The 7,830-nt window shown below is 46.2% G+C and overlaps 1 non-coding gene across 1 annotated transcript; it reads right to left on the bottom strand.

The window, feature by feature from the left end:
- Positions 1–214: 214 nt before the first annotated feature.
- Positions 215–296, bottom strand: TRNAS-AGA (transfer RNA serine (anticodon AGA)). Its single transcript has one exon. It is a non-coding gene; the product is annotated as a tRNA-Ser (tRNA).
- Positions 297–7,830: the final 7,534 nt, after the last annotated feature.

Genomic DNA, 7,830 nt, shown 5'->3' with positions numbered 1-7,830 from the left:
AGGGACCTGTAGTTATAAGAAAAAATAGGATGCGTTTTTGCAAAAAAAAAGTGGAAAGAAAACCGAGTAATAGCCTTTTGCCCTCCAAAAAGAAATGCACACAAAACCCAAGAATATACAGTGGATAATTGTTGCCTTTATTCTGCAAACAAACCGGGCTGGGCCTGCACAAAATTAATTGGCGTGTGCTGTGGCCCGCCATCGACAAAAAAAGCGTGGTCGGCAGGATTCGAACCTGCGCGGGCAAAGCCCACATGATTTCTAGTCATGCCCGATAACCACTCCGGCACGACCACTTTGATGCAGCTTTTCCTTCTGATGCTGACATGATGGTACTGAAGATTGAACGTGGAGGTCTCAACTGTAAAACTAAACTAACCGAGACACATTTGGCTAGACTTCGCCTCACCAGCTACCCTTTTTTAGTGCATACCCCAAGTATTTTTTGTCATGTAAGGCTTGAGAGGTATATGGAACACGTCACACTTTCAAGAGTCTCTACATTCAGTTTCATGCGCAACAAAATATTACAATTATATGATGGACATTTTCGTATGTTCAATAATGCGTGCCACCTCCGTCTTCCTTTTGAGCCTTCCAAACAAGCGACTTTGAGGAACAAATAGACGACGAAAAACTAGATGATGACTAGGCAGGTAAGTACCCCATTTTCTTTCCTTCTAATCTTTTTTATCGCCACTCGTTCACTCCACAAGTCCACATAGGGCTTCAACGTCTGTTCCCATTACATTGTTATTCACACTGCATGTCATTTTGTCGATGTAATTGCATATCATAAGCATGATAATGTACACATTAACTAGTATACAAAAGCTAGGAGCAAAGTGAGTAAATTCTTTCTTTTTGCGGGTTTGGCAGGAGTAGTAGATTGTTGCCTTGTAATATGTTGCAAATGCACATGATTTTGTGATTACATATGTCATGGGTCTGCACAATTTCCGTGCTGGTTGATGTGGCCCATCATGGCCTTCAAATCAAGATGAAACATGGTTGTCTGCATTGAAATCTAGAGGTTGTTTGGTAGAGAGTAGTAACCTAACCGGAAAAAGGTTCGAAGTGCACTTTCCCACTATAGGTGTGAAGCCAAAATGGAAGAACATGTGCGCACCGAAAAATAGTAGGCAATGACATGTAATCCATCCAAACGATTTTGGTGTATAGTGTAGGATTAACTAATCCATATATATCTTCATATCCTTTGTCATCTTAATCTCCATGGGTTGACGAAAAAGATAGATGATGACTATGTAGTCATCATCCTTATCTCCTGGCTCCATGAAACAAAAAAGATAAGGGATAGATAGATGATGACTATGCAATCTAGTACTCTGTTTTGTTTCTTTCGTAATAATTTATCATCACACATTATTTGTTATCTGTAGGACAGTCATTACTTGTTTCCAATGTAATTTTGTATGTTACTACTCGTCTTGTACGAAGGCTATTGTTTGGTTTGTTTCTATTGTATTTTCCTTATCATCACACGTCACACATGTTGCTACTCTTTTTTTAGCTTGTTTCCATTATGATGTTTTCTATTATTACATGCAACATACTACTCAAAAATTGTGATTTGTGGTGAGTAATAATGTATACAGGCAATGATGAAAAGTTATGTTTTTATTATTACTTTCAAGTACTAGCCTTCCCAAGAAGCAAGTAGTAATGTACGTGGGATGCGTGGTGATAAAAAATAGAATGAAAAGAAACTCGGTATGTAGTGAGTAATTGTCGCCTCGTACTACACTGCAAGACGCCCATGGAAATTGTGATTTGATTTTGTCCGGGCCTTCACGAAATCCTTGGTGGTCGCAATTTGGTTTGGACTTGCACAAAAAACCTTGGTGGATGTGGCCCATCATACTTCCAAAACGAAATAAAAAGATTGAAAACTATTTTCAGATATACTAGGTGCAAACTTAAACAATCTCAACTAAAAAACTACACCTTTTCACTTGATGTGAAGAAAAATATATATTCTACATGGAGATTAACAACCATCTACTCGATAGTTTTGGGGTTTTAATTGGGAAAAAAACGAACACAAATACATTTGAACAACATAATTGCGGCTTTCCAATCCAGAACCATAATCTCCATCTCACACACATCAATTATTTGTTTCGATAAGTAAAATCTTTCAGCTCAAAACACCCAATTTTGATGGGGGGACTCATAGGTAAAAAAACATATCACAACATCCAACTAGATCACATGGATTTTATGAGGAAAAGGTTAGAGAAAAACACGGAAAATGAAAATGATATACGGGGCAAGTCGAAGGCTTGCTCGTGCTAGCAGTAGGAATAAATAATGATGCTACGCCAGATGGTCACACTGTCGAGATGGAGGATACAATGGTGAGGGGATGCCATGCACTTATGGCAAAACTCCGAGAAAGAGGAAATGACACTTTCTATCGCGCAATCCAACCCGAACATGAGTGTCTGGAGAGTATTTTCAATTGTGTGTGTTCGAAGCAGGAGAAACACATGACATGAACAATGATCGATGGTGATTGATATATAATGTTGATGAAAACATGCATGAAAGGGAAAGAAGGAAATAAAACTCGCTACACATGACTACTTGGGAGAAACATGTGAGATGTACTTGAGAAGGGGCATTTGATTATATGTGAATGCCCTAAAATGAATATGAGTAGGGACATGCCTTGTCATAAGGCGTGCAATGTCATCCGTTGACACCATTTTTTACCACCTTCTCCCAAATGTCTCAAACATCAACTCCGTGCACAGGTCACACTCTCACATCACCGACACGCAGGGCCCACACCGCCACATTCCTCGTGAGTGGAAGGGCATCGATGCACGCGACACGTGTAGCACCAACCAATTTCAATCCAGAATGGCACACGTTACCACTGGCAAATGGGCCCTACCAACTTGCTTCTTTCCTTCTTATGGTGAACGCGATGAAGCTACAAATAGGAGGAAGAGGAAAGCAATGAAGCAGACCATCTGGATCCCAAAAGAACCCCGCACCGCTCGTACCCCACCTACGAAAACCTATACAAGATCTCCTCCCTCCCTCGCCACCGTTGCCGCCGTTTGAGATGTAAAACCATCCCTGCAGCAAGGATAGCATATGTGTGTCGCTCCGCCAAAGAGCAAGCTCCTCCATCGTTGTGCCAGATCTAATTGATGAAGGTTGATCATTTGCGCAGAAGTCTTGCTCCGCCAAAGGGAAAGCTCCTCCATCGCCGAGCCGGATCCAATCAAGGAAGATTGGTCGTTTGGGCAGAAAATCTTGCTATGTCAAGTGGAGAGCTCCTCCATCGCCGAGTCAGATCCAGATGAGGAAGGTTGGTCGCTTGCGTAGAAAATCTCGCTCCGCCAAAGGTAAGCTCCTCCGTCGCCGAGCCAGATCCAATAGAGGAAGGTTGATCTTTTGCGTAGATGTCTCGCTCCGCCAAAGGTAAGCTCCTTCGTCGCTGAGCCAGATCTAATCGGTGAAGGTTGATCATTTGCGCAGAAGACTTGCTCCGTTAAAGGGCAAGCTCCTCCGTCGCCGAGCCAGATCCAATCAAGGAAGATTGATCTCCCGCGTAGAGAATCTTGCTAAGCCAAAGGGCAAGCTCCTCCGTCGTCGAGTCAGATCCATATGAGGAAGGTTGGTCGTTTGCCCAGAAAATCTCGAGTCAAGGAAGATTGATCGTTTGCAAAGAAAATCTTGTTGTTTCAAAGGGTAAGCTCCAATGTCCCCTAGTCGGACCCAGATGAGGAAGGTTGATCATTTGCGCAGAAAATCTCGCATCGAGGAAGATTAGTCCTTTGTGCAGAAAATATCGTGTCGAGGAAGATTGGTCGTTTGCGCAGAAAATCTCGCTCCGCCAAAGGGTAAGCTCTTTCGCCACCAAGCCAGGTCCATCGAGGAAGGTTCATCATTTGCGCAGGAAATCTCGCTCTGCCAAAGAGCAAGCTCCCTCCATCACCAAGCCAGATCCAATTGAGAAGGGTTGATCGTTTGCGCAGAAAATCTCGCTCCGCCAAAGGGCAAGCTCATCCATCTCTGAGCCAGATCCAATCGAGGAAGGTTGATCATTTGCGTAGAAAATGTAGCTCCCCAAAAGGGCAAGCTTCTCTGTCGCCGAGCCAGATCCAATCGAGGAGGGTTCATCGTTTGCGCAGGAAATTTCGCTTTGCCAAAGAGCAAGCTTATCTGTCGCCGAGCCAGATCCAATCGAGGAAGGTTGATCATTTGCGCAGAAAATCTCGCTCTGCCAAAGGGCATGCTCATCCGTCACTGAGCCAGATCCAACCAAAGAAGGCTAATCATCTGCGTAGAAAATCTAGCTCCCTCACAGAGCAAGCTTTTCTGTCACCGAGCCAGATCTAATCAAGGAGGGTTGACTGTTTGCACATAAAATCTCGTTCCGCCAAAGAGCAAGCTCTTTCGTCACCGAGTCAGGTCCATCGAGGAAGGTTCATCGTTGCGTAGGAAATCTCACTCTGCCAAAGAGCAAGCTCCTTTGTCATCGAGCCATACCCAATTAAGGAGGGTTGATCGTTTGCGCGAAAAATCTCGCTCCGCCGAAGGGATCCAGTTGAGGAAGGTTGATCATTTGCGCAGAAAATGTAGCTCCCCAAAAGGGCAAGCTTCTCTGTCGTCGAGCCAGATCCAATCGAGGAAGGTTCATCGTTTGCGCAGGAAATTTTGCTTTGCCAAAGAGCAAGCTTATCCTTCGCCGAGCCAGACCCAATCGAGGAAGGTTGATCGTTCACGCAGAAAATCTCGCTCCGCCAAAGGGCACACTCATCCGTCACCGAGCCAGATCCAACCAAAGAAGGTTAATCATCTCCGTAGAAAATCTAGCTCCCCCAAAGAGCAAGTTTTTCTGTCACCGAGCCAGATCTAATCAGTGAGGGTTGATCGTTTGCGCAGCAAACCTCACTCCACCAAGAGCAAGCTCATACGTCACCGAGCCAGATCGAATCGAGGAGGGTTGGTCGTTTGCGCGGAAAATCTCGCTCCCAAAGGACAAGCTCATCTATCGCCGAACTTGATGCAATCGAGGAAGGTTCATCGTTTGCGCAGGAAATCTCACTCCGCTAAAGAGCAGCTCATCCATCACCGAGCCAGATCTAGTCAAGGAGGGTTGATCATTTGCGCAGAGCAAGCTCGTTCGTCACCGAGCCAGATGCAATCGAGGAGGGTTGATCCGGCCGCCAAAGAGCAACTCATCCGTCACCGAGCCAGATCCAATCGAGGAGGGTTGATCGTTTGCGTAGAAAATCTCGCTCCATCAAAGGGCAAGCTCATCCGTCGCGAGCTAGATCAATGAGGAAGGTTCATCGTTTGCGTAGAAAATCTCGCTCCGCCAAAGAGCAAGCTCCTCTGTTTCCGAGCCAGATCCAATCGAGAAAGTCTGTTTCCGAGCCAGATCCAATCGAGAAAGTTTGATCATTTATGCTTCGTCAAAGGACAAGCTCCTCTGTCACAGAGCCAGACCCAGTTCAGGAAGGTTGATCATTTGCGCAGAAATCTCATGGTCGGGCTGGAAGGAGAACACTCCTACCGTTGTAACGACAACCATGAGAATGTCCGCCATTTTTTCCTGTCATTTCTCTGTCTTCTCTGACTTCTTTTTTTCCTGTCATTCTCAACGGTGATGTATATGTAGCTTAGTTTTTTTCCCAAACATAACTTTACCTCCTTTTTTTCGTCGGACCTTGTTCCTATTTCTAGCATGTTAATTTTGTTCTCCAAATCTGATGGTTAGGTGTGGCCGTATGCATCGTTCTGATGCAGAGGCCGGGGAGTCCCCTTTCCGAAAAAAAAAATCTGATGGTTAGGTTGGAAGGAAATATTACTAAACTCAAGCCATCCATCGTCGAGCCAGATCGAGGAGTTGCCTGGAAATCTCATGGTCAGGTCAAAAGGAAACATTAGTGAGGTAAAGATCCCCGTCGTCGAGTCAAATCTGATCGAGGAAGGCAGTGTGACTGCGCGTAAATCCCATGGTCAGATTGGAAGGGAACGGTCCTAGTGACAACCACATGTCCATCGCCTGATCCTCTCCTTGTCGACACCGAAATGTACGTACCATGATTTTTTTACCATCTTAATTAACTTTACCGCATTTGTTTGTTTCGATCCTGGTCCTCTTTCTGCCAATTTTTACTTTGTATGCTTCCACCATAAATTCACATTAGTTTTTTTTCCGGCGACGATGGTCCTACTTTTATAGCACCTTATATTAATTTCATTCTTCCTATTCCGTTTTACTTGCTTGTCTTTACTATTAAATCCTAGCATTAAATGAGAGTTGGGGATTAGCCGTGTGCACGTCGCCCACCGCCTCCCCTCCCCAGGGACGACACTAGTAGGGGCGAGCCGGGGATTGTACGTTTGTGCGCCGCCTCCCCTGGATCACCCCTCCCCAGGGACGACACTGTCAGGGGCAAGCCGGGGATTGTACGTTTGTACGCCGCCTCCCCTAGATCCCCCCTCCCCAGGGACCGCCCTAGCAGGGGTTGAGCTAGGGCCATGGCTCTTCCCGAGATACGGATGCACCTGACACAAAAACATGTGTACATACATCCATATCCAAACAGATCCGGGACAACTAATTTAGGGCGGACGGTGCACATGTTATACATTCCCCACCGATTCTTCTTGGAAACCCGCCTTAACCGGCCCACCTTTGTCGACTTATACCAAACAAAATCACGTTTTCTTTGGCAACCGGCAAAACACTTAACAAAAAAAAAATTAGCAAGATACTATACTAGTTTATGTGGACAGATAAAATCACGCGCAAGATCTCATTGGGCAAGCACTCATTTACACAAATCGCATTAGCATGGGCAGGCAAATCACGGGACATCTCCATCCATCGCAACACACGAACATTTTATTTTTATTTTGTACATACATTTGTAATCTCTCCAAAGTTTTCACCTTACCCGGAGGAGAAGGTTTGGGATCAGACCAGCAGGCACACCCATGGCACCAAAATTGATGCTGGCCATCCCCTGTCAGCCCACATCCCATCTCATCAACCAAAATAAGATCATATACTGGTTTATGCTGGCCATCCCCTGGCCAAATACTTGTTTACACAATCGCATTAGCATGGGCAGGCAAATCACGGGATATTTCCGTCCGCCGCAACGCATGGGAAATTATGTGAAATAGTTTTTTCTTCTTCTTCATAATACATTGCAAACAAAAAAACATCTGTGACCTCTCCAAAGTTTTTTTTACCTTACCGGAGGATCAGGTTTGGGATCACCTGATTACCCAGAGGATTTTGGGGAGTTTCCACGGCGCGAAGATTGATGCAGCCCATCCCATTCACCCCCCTCCCTGCCTGCCAGATAGAGGGGGTGTTTGGTTCAGGGACTTTTTAGTCCCAGAGACTAGAAAAAGTCCCTAGGAATCAAACGGGAGGGACTTTTTTTATAGGGACTAGAAAAAGTCTTAGGACTTGTGAACCCCTAGATTAGCCTGCCATCCATCGAGGGCGGTAAAAAGAAATTTCACAGCAGGGATGGAGGGGAGACCCAAGTCCAATCTGAAGCAAGGGCAGTAGGGTCATTTCGCCCCGCCGCACCCCTCCACTTTCGCCTTGCCGCGCTCCCTCCCCGCCCTCCCCCCGAAACCCCAATCCCCGCCCCGCCCACGCCCTCCACCCACGCCGTCCCACCCCACCGCCACTGACGCCCCGGGCCCAGGTCCGGCGAGCCCCACCCCTCAGCCTCCCCCGCGCACTCAACCCACCGTGCCCAACGCCAGTGCGCCCCCACGCACCTCGCCACTGTCACGCGGGCCCCACCGCCCCTC

Source organism: Triticum aestivum, chromosome 1D (assembly GCF_018294505.1).
Source record: "Triticum aestivum cultivar Chinese Spring chromosome 1D, IWGSC CS RefSeq v2.1, whole genome shotgun sequence".
NCBI classification, from domain to species: Eukaryota; Viridiplantae; Streptophyta; class Magnoliopsida; order Poales; family Poaceae; genus Triticum; species Triticum aestivum.
The sequence above is the reverse complement of the archived record's forward strand: the minus strand, read 5'-3'. Positions and strand labels throughout refer to the sequence as shown.